This window comes from Choloepus didactylus, chromosome 9 (assembly GCF_015220235.1).
Source record: "Choloepus didactylus isolate mChoDid1 chromosome 9, mChoDid1.pri, whole genome shotgun sequence".
Classification (NCBI taxonomy): Eukaryota; Metazoa; Chordata; class Mammalia; order Pilosa; family Megalonychidae; genus Choloepus; species Choloepus didactylus.
Window position 1 is genome coordinate 98,940,360 of NC_051315.1, and position 20,806 is coordinate 98,961,165.

The window sequence follows — 20,806 nt, forward strand, 5'->3', positions numbered from 1 at the left end:
AACCTCTAATCTACTTTCTGTCCCTGAGAATTTGCTGTTTCTAGATATTTCTTATAAGTGACATGATACAATATTTGTCTCTATGTGCTCAGTATCTTCATCTGTAAAATAGGGATGATAATAATAATATCTACTTTATTGGGCAGGTACAAGCATGAAATGAGGCAAATGAAGCTCACAGTACAGTGTGACACATACCCTACAATTATTATGATAATTTTCTTCTCCCTCTTTCCTGAGTCTATTTCCCCTCTATTTCTGGTAGTTTCCTTCTATTTCCTATTTTCTTATCTGTACGTACTACCTCACACTTGCTCAACCCAACACAGAGACCAAACTAAAGGCAGTGATCACATGTATCATATATATTTTTAATTATGATCTACTCCAGTTTCTTCATCTGTGATCTAGGGAGAAAAACCCATTGGTAAACCAATTTAGGGCTGCAGTAAGAATTATACAAGATAATGTGCCTAAGTGCCTAGCATAATGCCTGGTCCATAGTAAGAGCTCAAAATATTTAAGATATCATTAGAATCTTATTTTGTTAGTTCTTTTATTAGGATGCATTTTGAAACAATTCATATAACTAACATACAACTTTGCTGAAAGATAGCAAACTCTTGGACTTCCAGCAGATTTAATGATCAATGACTTTAAACAGAAAGCTCATTTGATGACATTGTGGTTACTTGAGATAATGTTAAATCTAAGAGGAAACATCTGAGAGAGAAATAAGTAAATAATGGTTTCTGGCTGTTACAGTAAAGCTACATTGTGCTCACTTCTTCCTTTCCAAAGTAGGACATTCTGATCCTGTGGTAATGTTCTACTAAAGGAGTTTATTTATTTTGCACCAAATGATTAGTGTAGATGAGTTCATTTCTTGTGATGAATATTGGTGCAACATATCTGGGTTTCTTGCTGTAATCTCACTGACCTCCTTTGTATTCCAACTGGCTAGAGAACAACTCAACTGCCTGCCTCAGCAAGGGAGAAACAAAACAGGTTTTTCAGACAAATTCCTATTGGGCATTTTCTTAAGTTTGATAAATAAGTTATTTACTGACTGCTTAAGAAAGAAGTAAAAAGAAGAAATGGTCACTTTTTTTTTTTAAGGAATTACTGAAGACCACCCAATGGAGTTGAGCAGATTCTATTTGCCAGAACAAGAAAATAAGTCTATATTTTTAAAAAATCAAGTTTCTTTTTCACTTGAGGCTGAAATCAATGAGTATGGATTTGTTTGTAAATATCCCAATAAAAAGTTAAAATGATTAATAGCTATAGATGGTATTAATTATCATTTGACCAAATTTGAGTAATATATGAAATATAGAGGCTAGAAAGACAAGCAAAAGAGAGCCCTGAGACTCTCCCCACAGTCTTTTTTTTTTTTTTTAATTCCCTGCATTTTGGGAGATTTAACAAATTTCTGAGGAGAACTGAAACACCCTTTTATATAGTATTCAGTATATTATAATCCCTCCTACAAGACAAGGAGTTTTAAGTGTTTGCTGAAACTCCCTTGTTTCCTTTCAACCTCCCACAGAAGAAATGGCAAACCATAGAGAAACACCATGTTTATATGTGAAATGCCTTTTTAGAGCAAGGTGTCCCTCATAGACACGGTACAAAGGATGTACCAAGGGTGATCTGTCTTCTAAAACTTTTCCCAATTTTTTGACTAGTGCATGTAAAGAATTAATTATAATTATACATTTTGTATGTGTGTGCTTGTTCGTTAATAATGATAAAATCATTCCAGAGATGAATGTCTTTATCTTGAATAGTTAATGAAATGAAATCCTTACGAAGTCAAATGACAATCAAACAGAAAGTTCATGTCTCATGCTATCAATATGATTGAAGAATAGAATAAATAATTTATATCAATTTAGCATTTTCCATATGGTAACAAAACAATTGATTTGATTAAACTTTTATTTCCTGAATGTGCTGGTGGTTTGGGAATGAATTAGAAAATCATCAGCTTTTCTGAAATGTACATTGTATTTTTAGATGTTACCTCTCTAAATTAACTCTTCCCTGACCACGCGTACCCTCTGATGTCCCCCATTCTAAATCAGGGCCTCTGCTCTACACTGTCATATGTTTCCTTCAGTTAAAGAAATTTTTAGTTAGGTATTTGAATGCTTATTTGATGAATGTCTGTCTCCCCCAGTAGACTGCAGTTTTGCTTACCTTTTCACCCCAGAGCCTAGCACAGTGCCAGGCAAATTGTAGGATTCAATAAATATTTATCAATTAACTGAAAGAATGCAATAAATCCAGGGGACTACTCATTGGGTTTTGATAAAAGGTATACATGCCATGTGTATCTCTGCAATAACTGTTTCCTTCTGTCTGAAAAGGCAAGGGTGAATTTGAGAAGGGAATTTAAGTTCCTAATTATCATCAAATCCATTAGTTCCTATTTTTCGTTCCTCTTTCTTATTAAAGGTGTTAAAAGAATGTTGAGTACCTAGGAAAGCTAGCCTCACTCCTAAGAAATGTGTTAAATCTGCTCAGCCCTTTAATTAGGTAGGACTGTTGATTGACAACAGGTCCCCTTTCCAGAGAAAGGTGATGAGATTTGTCTCCAAACTATTACAAAATCAAACAGGTCCTCCATAAACCGTTATGACGGTCCAATCACTTACTGATTAAAAACAGTTTACTTAACTACATTCAAAAGGTAACAAACAACCACCATACTTAATTAAGTGAGTAGCATTTAACACATTATGGTGTTACCTAACATCTCCTGAGTATTTGTTAAGTACAATACAGTGCTTAGCAGCTTTGGATGCATTTTTCCATTTAATTCTCACAACAGTTCTGGGAGGTACTTTTATTATTTCCATGAGGCTAAAATAAATTGGGCTATTAGCAGAAGAGGTGGAGCCCAGACTAGCTGGTTCTGTTTAACTTCAGGGTCTTTCTTCCTAACCCCTGTATGTACACTGTATACTTTGACCTCTCTGTAGTATTAATTATCTGTGAATGTGATAATCTCCCTCAGTAACCTGTGAGAGCCTTAATGGCAAGGACTCCGTTTTAGTCAACCTTGTATCTCAAGCACAGAACAGAGTGTTGGAAATATAAAAGGTGCTCAATAAATGTTTAGTATATGAAGGAAGAAATGTTTTCTCAGTCAAAACTTTGTCATGTTTGTAGGGATAGATAATGCATTTTAAAGTATTGAAAAGATCTGTAACAGGGGTTGGCATTCCTGTTCTTTTTGTGTGTGTAAATAAAGTTTTATTGGAACACACACACAAAAAGCTGTATTATGTTTAGTATGGTTTTAATGTTAAAGATAATTAACCAAATAATATGTATAAATAAAACACACAAGTAAAACAAATATTCATATAATAATACAAATACATTAAAAACAGCACTTTTAATGGTATATCTTAATAAAAAAAACAAAACTATGTCAACCCTTAGTTGTATTTAATTAAGTAGAATGCTCCATTGCCAGATTTTTCTATTCAAATAGAGGTTTATCATAAACTGCTAAAGGGAAAGTTTTATGAAAAATAAGTATGTCTATCTATATGAATTTTCTTCAAATTTCAATGACCTAATTTTATATACAAATTATTTTTAGGCCATTAGAGACAATTTGATCCTATGAAAATTCAACCTGGCACATATTTATTAGGCTTGGCTTTGATTCTGTCTTTTCTAGCTGCCAAGTTGCATGCCTTCTTTCAAAGTACTTCTCCATGTAGTTCTTCCTTTTTAATATTAACTCTGACTTTATCCGAAGCCCTCACTCACCCCCTAGTGTTCCTAAAGCACTTTAGCAATGGTTATATTACATGTGTTTATAATGACCACTTTTGTTGAGTAGCATATTCACTAGGCAAAGCACTTGAAATGGAGGGATTATACCCAACTGATTCAGTTATTATTCCAGGTAACTGACTGGTTGACCATGAACAGTTCTTCAATACTTTTTGTTTTGTTTCTTTCATTAAAAGAAATTCAAAATTAGAACTTCAGAGAATAACATTGGAGGATATTTTAAGCATACATGCAATCTGATTTGTTTCTGCATGTGTCCTGGAAGACTAGAATCTCTCCTTATTGAACTCTGTGCTAAACTACAGGAAATGAATTATGTTCTTGGGTTCATCTGTCTGTTGCTTGGAACTTTGTTATCTAGGGATGACCTTCTTGCAAATGATACCAACAAGGCTTCCTGCTGTTGGTGTTCCAAGAATATCTACCTAAACTACCGGCAGACCTGACTTTTTCCTACCCTACTTCAGTCTTCATTTTAAAAGCATCACTCAAAGCAAAGTCCATTTGGAAATTTCCTATTTCCAGTTGGGTTAGCCTGGCTTTGAGCGCCCTTGTATTATCTGGCTTGGTTGAATTCTGAAACACTGTATTTAGATCAGCAACGCTTATATTACAGATTTTGAGGACTTAAGAACTTTCACCACACAGTTGAGTCTGATGTGGTTTTCCCAGAGCATAGTAATCAGCAGTTTGTCAAGAACAGCACAGTGAAAAGTGTAAAGTGCTATATATATTTTTATTGTAAAACTGAAAATGTTCCCAGGTTATAGTGGGTACAAATGGGATTATATTGTTATATTTAGAGTTTTAACTCAGGACTCCTTGGGGTGTCCCTGTTGGCTGATGTACTACCCACTGCTTGCCCAATAAATACATCTCACCCGAGAATGTTTCCCTAAAAAAACATTTCTGGGGTTTCCAGAAGAGAATTACATACGTTTGTATATAAATCTGCTCCTCCTTGATGTCAATTTCTCACTGGCAGATCAATGGGATACTTTTCTGATCAGAGCTGGGCAGAGCTTTGGGCTTGAGAATTCTCTTCCTTTATGTTACTTTTTGTTAGAGGGACCCCTAATAGGGCTACTTGGGCCCTGATATTTTAGTGGAAACAACTCTTCCCATTTTTATTTGCAAACTCCTCTTGCACTCCCTCTTCTCCCAGAGGTCACAGTCTCTTCTGGGCTCCTCCTTTTCCAACAAATTCTTCCATGAGGCTCCTTAGCTATGCAGCACTTGTGGTGGTCTGCCCCATCAGCCTGCCAGTCAAGTTCAGATCTTTTCATTTTACTCATACTTACAATAGGGCATCAGTACCCACACCTCTCACTGTTTCACTTCCCCAGTAAACTGCTAACCTGCCTACTTCAGTTCACACCCATCCCTCTTTACTGAACTCCGTAATTTGTAGGTACTACACAATTCATATTTTTTTTAGTTTAATGGCTAAATTCTGTCTTCCAGGCAGCCCAACTCTAAGCTTACAGAGGACAAGAAACTTCCATAAAATCTCCTCCCATCACACTAGCTGAGGGTTCAGTCAATATTTGCTAGACTGAAAGTGACACATAAAGGTGACTTGTATTAGTTAATGATAAACAAACAAAAAAGGAAAACAGGTAAAAAGAAAAAATGAGAAAATAGACTTCCAAATAAATAATCAAAATTTCCAATTTCTGTCTTCCTTTGCTTGAACATGGAGGTGAAAATTGAGAGTAAAACAAAAAATTGAATCATTCAAAAAGCCCCAACATTCCTTATTTTGATGTAATGAATTCTTTGTCATAAACAAGTCTTTATTTGCATTTGTCCTGCAGAGAGTTGCTATTTGCGTTTGTCCTGCAGACAGTTGCTGTACGCAGTGTCTCACACACGAGTTTACCTGGGCCAGTGGATGTTGTTTGCCAAACTGGGGGGCCAATGAGACCAGGGTTGGGTTGGCCCTCTCGGGGTCAATGTGCTTCACACTGAGATTAACTCTTGCTCAACCAAAGCCAGGCCCAGTGCTAACCCCTTCCTTTCCATCCTCTAATCAATTATCTGACCAATACCTGTGTTTGGCTGAAATGAAAACGGGATAATTCCTAGCAAAGAGTTTGTGCCTGAGTCATGTATACTTTGTTTCTACTGATACCATTTTCTTTAACAATGATGGGCATTTTCAGTGAACTGTTTGATTATCAGTGGAATAATCAGAACACAATAAGACAATTATAGAAGACAACAAAAAGCCTGCATATAAGATTTTTTCACCAAATATTTATTATATAGTCCCTGTGTATGCTAGGCACCCTTTACTGAGCAGAGACAAAAAAAGTTGAGAAGCTGGAGGGAACCTTGCCCAACAGATTTATTTCGGAGGAAAGGAAACTGAAGTCCAGAGAGTTTGCTATGTCTCAGGCCACTCAATAAGTTAGAGGGTGAGCTAAGGTCAGAACTCTGGGGTAACGTGGACAAAATCAAAACAGCAATTTGAAAGAGGTCATGCAACCATATATTTGAGATATATGTAGAAAGTGTTCAGTTTTAAAAGAGTGCTGTTTTAGTAATTTTCATTTAGTTATGTTTGTCTTTTTCATTTTTCTACTACAGCTTTTATTATGGTCTTGGCTTTTATTACTTTCATTAAAAGTTTTGTGAGGCAGAAACATTTACTAAAGTCAGTGTCATGAAAGAACCCATCTGAATTAGAAATGATTAGCTCCACCAGATATGAGGGTTTAAGTTTGGGGGGTTTGTATGAAAATTGAGACCAGAAGAAAAAAATAAGTAGGATTTTTTTTTTGTTGTTATAAAGTTTTTAACTATAAAAGTAATAAACTAGTAGAGAAAGTTTGGGGAGAAAAAAGAAGAGAAAGAGTGAACCATAGACTCACCATTAGCTTAACACAATTATTCTCAATTTTGCATGTTTTTCCATTGTTTCAACTTCATTTACTTTTTACAGAATTGTAATCATAGTTAACATTATAACATAAGCACCTATCCATGATGCTACATAATCTTTAAAACTATGGTTTTCTAATGATTGCAAAATGGCCCACTGAGATGATATATTAGCTCTTTATTCCCCTAGTTTTGGATATTTAGATTGCTTTTGAATTTTTACAATTATATATAATTGCAAAAAAAGCATCTGAGCATAAAGCTTTTCCCTTTTTAAAACTATGTCTGTAGGTTACTTTCACAAAAAAGAGTACTGTTGGGTCAAAGAGAATAAAAATATTGCCATATGCACGTATACATTACTACATTGCTTGCCAAAATTATTGCTCCAAGTACTGTGACATTTGAAAAAGAGAACACTGTTATGTATCTACTTTAGGGGATGAAAATCGGCGGTAAAGCTACATAGAAAAAGTATGACATTCTTTCATAAACTAAAGGACTTAAATTGAGATAAAATCAAAAGCATAAGCCCTGAAAAAGCTTAAAAAAATCATATAGTGCTGAAAAGATGTGCAAACATGCTAAGAATTATTCAGCAAGAGGAATTACTTGTACTAGGTAATTTGAGACCAGGGGTGGGGCGGGGTGGGGGGAAGGTTCCTTGGCCTCCTTTACAAAACAAACAAAAAAGGATACTAGTGGATTAAATTAGCGAAAGATTTGTGGCTTCTTGAGCAAATGAGTTTGTCTTAAGTGAGAAGGGCCAATTTAAGAGTAATTGCCAGTAAGAATTGTGTTATGAACCTTTACTTGGTTTGCATTAGTTTTCATTTGGATGAAAAGGTAAACTTTCAGACAAAAAGCAACTAGTGTTCCCAGTTATCTGACGAGAAAAGGAGAAATCAAATAGCTGCACCCTCCCCTAACTGCAGTTAGCCACTTGCTCCCACTTGGGAGGGACCAGGTGCCAATTATTCTAATAGCCAATTGATTATGAGATCTCAGAAATGCAACAACAACAAGGGACACACTTCAAAACAAACGGGCTGTTCATCCTTAAAAAAGGAAAAAACAAACAAACCAACCAACCCAACCCACACACAATACAACTCAATTTAGAACTTTTTCCTACCTTGTAATATAAGGAGAGCAGTTTCAATTTTCATCACAGAGTACCATTTTCTCCTACTAGATTCTCCACTGTGGGCTTTCCGCAAATGCTGTTTGACCATTTCTGGACTACAACTACTTAAAATCCAAATTTATGAGCTGTAGTTAAGTAGGTAAAAACCATGAAAATTACTGAAAGTTCTTTGTCTCCTCCCACCCCCACCCCTACGTCCTCATTTTCTCTCTTTCAGCATTTTAGAGTTAATCTGCAGCTGTAGCAGACCTTGTATGATCCCTAAACACTTTTGATAGGACCAAATATATGATTCTGCAAATAGAGCTTTTTGTAAACTGTCAGGAGTACTTTTTCTTTTCTTGCCAGCTGGTACTTAGTCAAAATGCTGCTTTGTAAATGAATAATCTGCAAGAATCCTCATGAGATCAGCTGCAAATGTGTCAGTTTGAGAAAAACAAACTGGAAAGCACTTACCAGTTAATGTTCTGCAAGTAGAGAAGCTATTGTGATGCCTGGGTGTAACCTCCGGGCTCCAGAATGAAATGGAGGGTGGTTTTTGAACGACTGTGTTGTACACTCTTTTTCCAGCCTCCTCATGTGGCTTTTATCTGGCTTTTGAAATGACACTGTACAGGAGAACGATGTTGGGTTTTGAATGTTGTTCTTCCCCTCCTCCACTGCCCTCCATAAAAATTCATCTTGTATTCCAGGAGAAAAATAAGAAATGGACATACTGGACAAATTAATTCTTTTGCTTAGCGTGTGAGTGTGTAACTGAGGTTTGCTTTTTTAAATGGAAATCACTGCTTCTAGCTGCCTGCTGCAGGCTGAGAAGCAGTGGTGTTGGGGACACTGATCCTCTGTTGGATGGTCTTTTGCTTATGAAAAGTTAAGTTAAATTAGCAGTGATAAAATGAACATATGCCTGAGAATGTCAATGGGGAGCTCTTCAAAAGTACAGCAAACTATAGGGCACATTAGGAGACAGATTTTATTTACTGCTCCTGATTCTTTTTGTATTTATTTCAAAACCAAGCCAGCGTGTGTTTCACCTCTGTTGTTTCAGCTGGTGGCTAAAGCATAAAACTAAAAATGCATACAATTTCAAGCCATATCCTGGGTTTCAGTGTGTTCTGATATTGAAGAAATGGAATCACACATTGGTTAAGTATTTATTTTAGTTCTTTACCTGAGTAGGTCGAGAGGGAACTTTCCTGGCCACGAGGAAACTGAAGGTTGGATCTTTCTCCCTCACTATGATGGCGGCCCTGGCAGATGTGGGCACATCTGTGTCCCTGAGACAGGACTCAGAATTCAGAAATTTGAAGGTAAGCAAACCTTGATGTGGTTAGCTTTTCTCTGCAGAACTAACTTGATTTTTGTAAAGTCTAACATTAGCCTGACCATGTAATATTGGAAATTGAACACTGTTAGGTCATAGAAGATCAGCTGCCAGAGAAGCACACTATTTTGTATTTTAATTATTATTGTCTGCTGTTAAAGATCATGTCTAGAGAATCTAAGTCAGTAATTCTCAAATGGGGGGGCGGTGTAGAAGAGGCAGGGTATGGGATTAACCCTGGGGGTGGGTGGATATGCTTTTTCAGACTGCAAATATCCCTCAGCCCATACTGATGTACATTCCTCCCATGCTTGCCCACAATCCTTTGATGCCACAGAACTATCTACTATTCGTGACCTTGTCATATTTCTTTTCAGTCTTTTTTTTTCTAAGTGTAGATGTGGTCAGTGAAGGGCTAGTGATGAAGTTCTCTGCTAGAGACCCATATCTGCCTACCTGTCCTCACTTCTTTGCATCCAGCAGTGTCAGTGTTTGCTAATAGTTCCAGGCTATGTTCCATAATTACACAAATGCATGATTTTATCCACAAAAGGCATTCTGAGGAGAATTTCAGGAAGTTTTGGTTACTTTATGTGGTTTTGAGTTGTTTTGGGTGGTAGAGCAGGAACATTGAGTAGCAAAGGATAGAGAAAGAGAGAGAAAATCAAAACAGTACTAACAATGGATACTGGCCAGCACTCACCATGTGCCAAGCACAGTATACCCACAGTACACACACTTGAAGAGAGGCTGCTGGTTCCCCAGTCAGATCCTCGGGAATCCCTCTTACCATCTGTGGTGGATGTTCCTTCCCCACAGGACTGCCTGTGGACATTCGAACTGTCTCTCCAAAGGTGCCTAGATATCTCACCCTCCAATCCAGGGCAGCTTGGAGCCGGTAACTGAGTCGTGTGGGGTGTGTACACATGTGTGTGAGAAGCCCTCTTCCCTTGCCTTGCCTCAAATTGGGACAGACTCTGCAGGGCTGTCTATGCCCCAAAGCCCAGAGGGATCTGGTGGTGTCTGGAATACAGCTGAGATCACGGCTTTGCTTTACTTTCCCCCCATTCCCACCCTGTTGCCTCCACTCCTATCAGGTTCTCCTGTGAGCACAATTTGTTAAATCACTTGCACAAGAATCCCCATCTCAGCTCTGCTTCTAGGGAACCCTAAAACATACATCATCTGATTTAAACCTTACAATAATCTGAGGCAAGGAGTATTGTTATGAGTCCCGTTTTAGAGATGATGAAACTGAGGAACACATGATGGGCTACATCAGTGCTTGTCAACTGGAGGGAAGGGGGTAACTTTGTCCTCCCAGGGACCATTTGGTAATTTCTGGAGACATTTTTGCTTATCATGACTGTGGTGGGGGTGAACTACTGGCATCTAGTAAGTAGAGACCAGGGATGCTGCTTAAACATTCTACAATGCACAGGTCAGCCCCCAACAATACTTTTTTGGTCCAAAATGTTGCTAGTGTCAAGGTTATGTAATAGTGCTATATGGTAGTAGCTGTCAATATCACCTATCCTGTAAGATCCAGACCTCTGGTTGATCAGTTACTTAAAAGTGGTTGAATCGGAAGTGCTCAGATGTACTAGAGATAACCTACCTGCCACCCCAGAGCATTGGGGATGCAATGAACTTCAGCCAGGCTGTTTTGTGTCTTGGTTAATCCTGTGAGTTAGCTAATTGGAGATGTATTAATAGAGCCTATTGGGGACTGAATCATGTACCCCAACAAAAGACATGTTCTTAATTTTAATCCACGTTCCTATCAGGTGTGAATCCATTTGTAATTAGGACCTTTTGAAAATGTTATTAGTTAAGGTCAATTGAATCAGGGTGGATCTTAATCCATATTACTAGAGGCCTTAAAAAGAGAGTAAATGCAGATGTGGTCAGTCAGTAGAAACCAGAAACCCAAAAAAGCTAGACGATGTAGAAGACAGAAGTCAGAGAGAGACACAGGAGAAGACCAAGGACATTGCCATGTGACGGAGGACTGCCGTCGCTAGAAAGCTATAGACTGTGAGAAAATATGGCCTTGCCAACACTGTGTTTTGAACTTCTAGCCTTCAAAACCATGAGACAATAAATGCCAACCCATTGTGTGCTATTTGTCACAGTAGCTCTGGCAAACTGAGTCAGAGCCTCTAAAATAAATAGCTGACTTGGGGTTTGGTCTCAGGAATTCTGACTGCAGAGGCCATGATTTTAAGTTAAGAGGCTTAACTACTGGGTTATCCATCTCTCTCTAAGAGAAGAGATGTTTATAGAATTGAGTTAGATGTGAGGAAGGGGTAGAAATAACTTCTATAGATAGAGGGATTTCAGGACAGTTTCACCACTTTCTAAGTCATTCCAGGTTCCCTGGAGCCTGTGGTTAGTATTTCAAGAGGTTGGTCTAGGGGTATGTGCATGTAAATAGGTCTGTAGGGCCAACTTGGTTCAGGGGGCAAGATATGCAGTGCCTCTATCATATCATTTCAGGGAACAGGATCTCCCTTTCCCTAAAATTAGCTTGTTCCCACTGATGCTTAAAATTTCACTGTTAGAGAACTGTCCTTTTAAAGATATCACAATTTAAAAGAGGAGAATTTTACTAATCTAATGAAGTTCTAATAGTTACAATGTGTTGGGCAATTTTAAGTGGGTCATCTTCTCTTAATCCTACCCACTCCCCCCCCAAGCAGAAAAAAATTTGGGCCTCCCATATTTTGACATGATCAAGGTTTTGTCATTCCTTTCTCTGTTTTGTTTGATGTTAAATAGCATCTCTGTCCCAAACCCCTAAATACTCTGATGATAGGAATTTTGGAAATAGACATTTGGGAGAACGCAATCAGATCATGTTCATTTTTGTTAATGATCATTTCTAATTTATTTTTCTGTTTGTAAAAAACAAAACAAGAAACAGCAACAAAAAACCATTCAGGACAAAGCATAATCATTGGAAAAGGGATAATATTATACAAATGGAAAATTTCTTATGAAAGAAACTGATTTGTGAAAAACTGGAAGACCTCACTTCTTTTACATTTTTTTCCTCTTGTCATACAGGGCGATGACTATCTTATTTGTAAGTGCCCTTCTTAGTCCTAATTCTTCAGGATAGGCAGGATCAGAGATTAGACTCTAGGGCCTTTATTTGGTTAAACAGTGAGGCTGGAACCATGTAAAGCTGTTTCCGGGGACTGACATGGACTCCCGTCCCAGAACCCCACGGTCAAAACGAGAAACTGTCAATCCAGTCCTCCAGGGAAGATTTCATGCCACTTTAAGCAGGGGAGTTTTTAAAGGTCACTTGAGGATAAAGCCTTCCTCAAATTCTTGCTTATAATTCTGCATTGTCCCGGCCAGGACTGAGCCTTGAGGATATTCAATCGGAAGGTCTGTTGGAAGATTTAGCTCTACATCTTGTTTTCCACTAAAATACACAAAATTCTAATTGCCTGTGGAAATGTGGGGAACAGCTTCTATTACTCTTATCTTTAATTTGAATAAACCTCTTTCAATAGGCCAAATGCCAATAAAAATGAATCTAGATAAAAGGATTTGTAAATTTTCCTATCTCTGAGAACTGAGCTTTTAGTTTTCTTAACTGTAGCTTTTGGGGGGCAAAGCAATCACTCACCTCTGGTAAGGTGGCTGGGCTGAGCAGCTACAGGAAGGAGTGGGGGTGGTCCTCAGGGCTCTGCACTCTGAACCTTCTCTGGGAGAACTGGTCGCAGCTTCCCTGAGTTTAGGAAGAAGTATTTCCTCTCTGTGTCACCAAGCGAGGAAAATAATCTTTTAACTCATTGCCCTGGAAAAGGAAATGTGGTTTGTCAGTGGTTAAATGAAACTCTTATATATCATTTAGTTGACAGGCATCTGGGTGACACCATCCTTGGCCCTGACTGAGGAGAGATGACTGCTGTGGGAGTTCAGTCCACTCCCAACTGCCGACTCTAATTATACTACTTTGCTCGTTAAACTACAGTTAATTGTGGTTATGATGTAAGTGTGTCTGAATTTTCCCCCAAATGTCACATTTTAGGAAAGGAAAGAAATTGGAGAATGAAGCACATTATCTCGACCTCTTTAAGCTGTTCAATAGCTACTTTTGCATTTTTTGGTAGGAAACCGGCTGCCCAAGGGTCTGATGCAGCCTGTGGATGTGTTTTGTTTGCACTATATGGTGTTTTCTGAAGTTTGAATTAGTTCCCAACATTTAGAAATCAGGAAATCAAACACAGCCATCAAGATTTTTCACTCCTCATGGAAAAATCAAAAGATTCCGATAACACTAAGCTCACCTTCCCAAAGGGCCACAGTTGGAAGGGGTCTGCCTGCCCATGTTTGGCAGGGCATGACTCTCCATTCCACACGTTTCTCCCTTGCCCTCTTCACTGTTGGACACCATCCTCCTGGGCCCTCCAGGAATTTGCACTTTTGGCCCTTGAGTCTCTTTTTAATCCTTTTCTTACTGAGTTTATTCAATTGAATAGAATCTAATACACAGAAAGATAAGTCACAGGATGATCATTTTTATTACATAAGGAATTTATTGTTTGTTTATTACAAAATAATTCCTTTATGTTTCCTATGTAAAATATGAATGCATTATAAATCAAGATTCAATAAAACAAAACCAGCTTTAACCAGCTTACCTATGAAACCATGGTGTGGAGAATTTTAATACAATCATAAAACCAACTGAAAGCAAGATTACTTTTTTAATTAAAATTTTTTTTCTTTATTAGAGATTTTGTGGGTTTACAGAACAATCAAGCATAAAATACAGTATTCCTATATACCACCCCACCACCAATACCTTGCATTGGGTGTGGAACATTTGTTACAACAGATGATAGCATATTTTTATAATTGTGTACTATTGACTAAAGTCCATGGTTTAACTTAGGGTTCACTGTTTGTATAGTGTAGTTCCAAGGATTTTTTTTAATTTTTTTATTCTGTTACCATATATATAATCTAACATTTCCCCTTTTAATCATATTCATATATATATTTCAGTGCTGGTAATTATGTTCACCATGTTGTGTTATCATCACCACCATTCATTACCAACACATTTCCATCATTCCAAATAGGAATTCTGTACTTTTTAAGCCTTAATTTCCCATTCCCTATGTCATCCCCTGGAAACCTATTCTAGATTCTGACTCTATGAATTTGCTTATTCTAATTGTTTCAAATCAGCGAGATCATACAAATATGTGTCCTTTTGTGTCTGGCTTATTTCATTCAACTTGTTGTCTTCAAGGTTCATCCATGTTGTTGCATATATCAGGACTTCATTCCTTTTTACAACTGAATAATATTCCATTGTGTGTGTATACCACATTTTATTTATCATTCATCTGTTGATAGATACTTAGGTTGCTTTCATCTTTTGACAATTGTGAATAATGACGCTGTGAACATCAGTGTGCAAGTATCTGTTCAAGCCTCTGCTTTCAAGTCTTTTGGTTTATACATAGTAGTGGGACTGCCAGGTCATATGGTAGTTCTATTCTTAGCTTTCTGAGGAACAGCCAAACTGTCTTCAACCATTTTACATTGCCAACAGCAAAGGAATGAGTGTTCCTATTTTTCTGCATCTTCTCCAACGTGTGTTATTCTCCATTTTTTAGTAGCAGCCATTCTAATGGGTGTGAAATGGTATCTCATTGTGGTTTTTCATTTGCATTTCCCTGATGTTTAATGATATTGAGCATCTTTTCATGTGCTTTCTGGCCATGTGTATATCTTCTTTGGAAAATGTCTGCTCAAATCTATTGCACATTTTGTAACTGGATTTTTTATCTTTTTATTGTAAAGTTGATGGATATCTTTATATATTCTGGGTATAAATCATTTTTCAGATATGTGGTTTCCAAATATTTTCCCCCATTGTATAGGTTGTTGTTTTACTTTCATGATAAAGTATTTTGATGCATAAAAGTTTTTTTATTTTGGTGATGTCCCATTTATCTATTTCTGTGGTAGCTTGGGTGTAAAGTCTAAGAAACCATTGCCTAATACAAGGTCCTGAAGATACTTCCCTATGTTTTCTTCTAGGAGTTTGATAGTTCTAGCTCTTCTATTTAGGTCTTTGATCCATTTGGAGTTGATTTTTGTATATGATGTGAGGTAGGGGGTCCTCCTTATCTTTTTTTTTTTTTTTGCACTTGGAGATCCTGTTTTCCCAGAACCATTTGTTGAAGATACTATTCTTTCCCAGTTGAGTGGCCTTTGCCACCTTGTCAGAAATCAATTGGCCATAAATGTGAGGGTTGATTTCTGAGCTCTTTGTTCTATTCCATTGGTCTATATGTCTGTCCTTGTGCCAGTACCATGTTGTTTTGATTAGTGTGGCTTTTTAATAAGTTTTTGGGATCAGGAAGTGTAAGTCCTCCAACTTCACACTTTTTAAAGGTACCTTTAACTATTTAGGTCCCCTACACTTCCATAAAAACTTGGTTATTGGCTTTTCCATATCTGCAAAGAAGGTTGTTGGAATTTTGATTGGGATTGCATTATTGTATTGAATTTATAAGTTGCTTTGGGTAGCATTGGCATCTTGACAAATATTTAGTCTTCCTATTCATGAATACAGAATATCTTTCCATTTACTTAAGTCTTCTTTACTTTCTTTTAGCAATATTTTGTAGTTTGCTGTGTACAAATCCTTTACATCCTTGGTTAGATTTACTCCTAGATATTTGATTCTTTTAGTTGCTATTGGGAATTGAATTTTTTTCTGGATTTCTTCTTCAGATTGTTCACTGCTTGGGCATAGAGGCACTGGTGATTTTTGGGTATTAATCCTGTACCCCACCACTTTGTTGAATTTATATATTAGCTCTAGGAACTTTGTGGTGGATTTTTCAGGATTTTCTGTATGTAGCAGCATATCATCCACAAATAGGGAAAGTTTTACATCTTACTTTCCAATTTGGATGCCTTTTCTTTCTGTTTCTGGCCTAATTGCTCTGGCAAGAACTTCCAGTAAAATGTTGAATAACAATGGTGAAAGTGGGCATCCTTGTCTTGTTCCTGATCTTTGAGAGAAAGCTGTCAGTCTTTTACCATTAAGAATGATGTTAGCTGTGGGCTTTTCATTATGCCCTTTATCATGTTGAGGAAGCTTCCTTCTATTCCAAGTGCTCTAAGTGTTTTTATCAAGAAAGGAGTGCTGTATATTGTCAAATGCCTTTTCTCCAGTAATTGAGATGATCATGTTTTTCCTCCATCATTATATTAATGTAGTGTATTAAATTAACTGATTTTCTTATGTTGAACCAACCCCACATATGCGGGATAAATCTCACCTGATCATGGTATATACTTCTTTTAATGTGCTGTTGGATTCAGTTTGCTAGTATTATGTCAAGGATTTTTGAATCTATATTCATAAAAGATATTGGTCTGTAGTTTTCTTTTCTTTTGGTATTTTTATCCAACTTTGGTATGAGAGTGATATTGGCCTTGTAGAATGAGTTAGGGAGTGTTCCCTTCTCTTCAATTTTTTGGAAGAGTCTCTGCAGAATTGGAGTCAATTCTTGGAATGTTTGGTAGAATTCCCCTTTGAAACCATCTGTCCTGGGCATTTCTTTGTTGAGAGGTTTTTGATTACTGATTCAATCTCTTTACTAGTAATTGGTTTATTGATACCTTCTCTTTCTTCTTGAGGCAATGTAGGTGGTTTATGTGTTTCTAGAATTTGCATCTAGGTTATCTAATTTATTGGCATCCAGTTGTTCATAGTATCCACTTACAGTCCTTTTTATATCAGCAGGGTTGGTAGCAAGGTCCCCCTTTACATTTCTGATTTTCGTTATTTGTATTCTCTCTCTTTTTTTCTTTGTCAGTCTAGCTAAATATTTGTCAATTTTGTTGATCTTTTCAAAGAACCAACTTTTGGACTTGTTGATTCTATTTTTTGTTGTTGATGTTTTCTATTTCATTTATCTCCATTTTAATCTTTGTTATTTCCTTCCTTCTGCTTGTTTTGGGTTTAGTTTTCTCTTCTTTTTCTCATTCTTCCAGTTTTGAGGTTAGCTCTCTAATTTGAAGTCTTTCTTCTTTTTAAATATAAGCCTTTAGAGCTATAAATTTCCCTCTCAGCACTGCCTTCACTGCATGCCATAAATTTTGGTTTGTTGTATTTTCATTTTCATTCACCTCAAGTTATTTCCTAATTTTGCTTCTGATTTCCTCTTTAACCCATTGGTTGTTTAAGAATATGTTGTTTAATTTGCACATATTTGTGAATTTTCTCCTTCTCCCTCTGTTGTTGATTTCTAGCTTCATTCCTTTCTGGTCAGAGAATATACATTGCATGATTTTAATATTTTTGAATTTATTCAGACTTACTTTGTTACACAACATATGGTCTATCCTGGAGAATGATCCACACTTGAGAAGAATATATATTCTGTTTTCTTTGGGTGCAGTGTTCTCCATCTGTCTGTTAGGTCTTGTTGGTTTAATGTATCATTCAAGTCCTGTACTTCCTTATTGATCCTCTGACTAGATGTTCTATCCATTATTGAGAGTGGTGTGTTAAAGTCTCCTACTATTAATGTAGAAATGTCAGTATCTCCTTTCAAATCTGTCAGTATTTGCTTCATATGTTTTGGGGCTCTGCTGTTAGGTTCATATATATATTTATAATTGTTACATCTTCCTGTTGAATTATCCCCTGTATCAGTATGTAATGACCATCCTTGTCTCTCATAACTATTTTTTACTTGAAGTCTATTTTATCTGATATTAGTTTAGCCACCTCAGCTCTCTTTTGGTTGTCTCTTCCTTGTCTCTCTCAGTCCTTAAGCACTTTTAATATAATTTTTTTAAAAAGGCTTTGTTCAGTATGTCACATTCTCATCTTCATTGGTGTTTTCTGGATTTTTACCCTCTTCCTTTGGATGGGCCCTCATTTCCTGTTTCATTGTCTTGTACTCTTGTTGCACACTGTACATTTTAATATTTTAAAATGTTAACTCTCGTATTTAGTCCCTGGGATGTGTGTTTCTTGGATTTGTAACCAGTTGGTGATAAAACAGGAAGTTCTGCCTGAGGCAAATGCAGTGTGTAGGGTTTTCCCTGTCTTACTGGGCCTCTGTCTTGTCCTGGGCTTTTGCTTTTTAATCGTTTCGGCATTCTCCTGTTTATGGGAGTTTGGTTTTCTCCTCTGTTTACCAGGGGACAAATTTCTCTCTCCCAGGTAACTGAAGCTGGCAGAACTTTGTCCCAGAATATCCACCTCTATAGTTTTTTAAACTCTTTTCATTTTCTTATGCTGCTTTTAACTGGCTGGCAAATTTGGGGGGGGGGGGGAGGGGAACCCTGGGGAGGAATTCCCTATTTTGTCTTTCTCAGCCAAAACAGGGGACAGGATCTATGAAGAGGATGGAGACTGGCTCCAAAGTGCCCTGTGGAGGGGGTCAGGAAGTGTGCCAAAAACTTCTCCAATGGGTCCCCAAAGCTGAGCTTTCCTGGTCTGCCCAGCAAATGTAGCTGTTCTGCTAATCTTCCTCCACAGTCCTAAGGAAGTCCTGTGTCTTTAAATCTCTACCACTTCTGTCCCCATCTGTGGAGGGTTGAAACAATGGCTTCTGCTGCCTTTGTCCGAGGCAGGTTGCAACAATAGCTGCCTTTAGAGCCAAGACCCAGAGATCCAGATTTGCTAATCAAAAGCCATGACCAGTGATCAGCCATGCACACCCCTGTTCTTGGGGAAGAGGACCCTTATATCCCTGTCACCAGCAACCAGCCAGGTACTGGACACCATGGCAGCCTGCCGCTAAAGTTGGGGGTGTGCACCAGTAGCCATGGTGTGGAGAAAGCAATTTACTATTCTTTACCTTAATTGATCAGCCTCTTCTTCCTTCTCTTCCCTGGACGCTGCATAGTGTTCTTCTGGCTTCTTGAATTTCAAAATAGTTGTTTTAGATGGCTCCTGCCTGTTTAGTAGTTGTTTTGGTGAGAGGATTGAGTCCTGGACCTCTCTACTCTGCCATCTTCCCTGGAAGTCCCAGACTGCTTTTTGTTATCATCATGTGGCAGCAATTTTAAACAACACTAATGATGCAATACTCCTCCCCTCAAAAAATCTTTTGTTGGTTTAATTTCTAAACAATTGTGATTATGGAGTTTTAATTATATATATGTATGTATATCTACATATATTGGAGTTTTAATTATATGTATGTATGTATATCTATATATACATATGCACTTTTAATTATTTTTTCATAGAAAATGTATTTTACATGGCAATTGATTATTCTTATTTTTATTTTTGTTATCTATCCTTTAATAGACAATACATTTTACATGGACATTAACTGGAAGAACTCACAGTTACGCAATGGACCCGAACAATACAGGTGGTCTCCATTACCTGCTGATTTGGGGATTTTTAATGATGGTTCAGAATCACTGGTGTGGGTCTCAACCCTTGATGTTACATATTCCTGCATTTAACTGGGGGATTTGAAATACACAGTGCTAGCACAGTCATGGTAAAGACAAAGAAATAGAACTTGAGTCACTTAAATTTCTTCATTCCATGTGACCACTTGGAGTTTTAATTTGTATTGAAAATTTAAAGCTGCGAAACAAAGTGTGAGCTTCAAGGTATAATATTTTTTGTTTGGCAAATGTATATTTTTGTTCACAGATGTACTTTTTTTTTACTGAATTTGGATAATATCTTTAAAATTGAAAGACATTCTTTTTAAATTATTTGTTGTAAAATAAAAGACTGAATAAAAAAGTAAAAACTGGCAATGATGTGACTCAGTAGTTATCTAAATTGTTAGACATTCTAGTTTTATTAAAATTCAGTTATTAATTGGGGGGACAATTATTTACATGAAATATTATTATATCAGCCTATAACAAATCTATGTCAAGTTGGTAGCTAGATATAAAAACTATTGAATAAATAGTTGCCATTTTTTTTTTCTTTTTTTGTAGCGACAATATGTATTATTTATTTATTTATAAAGTTGTTTCCTGGCATAGTTATATATGAAGTTCATTAAATGTAAATTCTCATAGTCTATATTTATTTTTGTTTCATTTCATGATATGAAAATAATTTTGTCCTATTGAGGGGGTGCTAAAGATTGATCTGTCCCAGGTGTCAATGTACAAGTGCCCCTCTGCCAAGGCACACGGGGACAGTCATGAGCTGAGCAACGTATGTCCAGGTCCCCTGGGTTTATTTCATTGTGCTGGAGTTGTCGTCTGTACTGAATTTTAAAAAGAAGGCTTCTGCTGATGGGTTAGGCAAAGGAAGGACCCCAGGCTAAGCAGCCAGCCTGAAGCACTGCAGGGAGAGGAAGGCAGGAAGAACAGCCCTGTGAGGGGTGAGGGAGCCAACCTCACAGTGGCAATTTGAATAGATAGAAAGGAAGTACATGTAGGTCCTGGCTATGACTTGGCTGGAATACTGAGTTCCAAGTCAAGATCCTGGGAGGAGGAGGCTAAAAAGGGGCCTAGGATATTATTTTTACCACAGGTTTGAAGATTCTTGGTATTCTTAGACTGAAACTCCCATGTAATGAGTTGGAACCAGTTGTTTTGGTTTTATTGCTCTCAAGTCAATGACCTGCCGTAAC

At 37.2% G+C, this 20,806-nt stretch overlaps 1 protein-coding gene across 1 annotated transcript in view; it reads right to left on the reverse strand.

The window, feature by feature from the left end:
- The window catches only part of GPR1 (G protein-coupled receptor 1), a 56,600-nt gene extending 37,525 nt beyond the window's left edge, over positions 1–19,075 (reverse strand). Inside the window, exons 1-3 of the mRNA XM_037849840.1 lie at positions 19,043–19,075; positions 12,820–12,990; positions 8,309–8,460 (exon numbers count right to left, since the gene is read on the reverse strand). The gene's annotated coding sequence lies outside the window, so the exon portion shown is untranslated. The remainder of the gene's footprint in view (positions 1–8,308; positions 8,461–12,819; positions 12,991–19,042) is intronic.
- Positions 19,076–20,806: the final 1,731 nt, after the last annotated feature.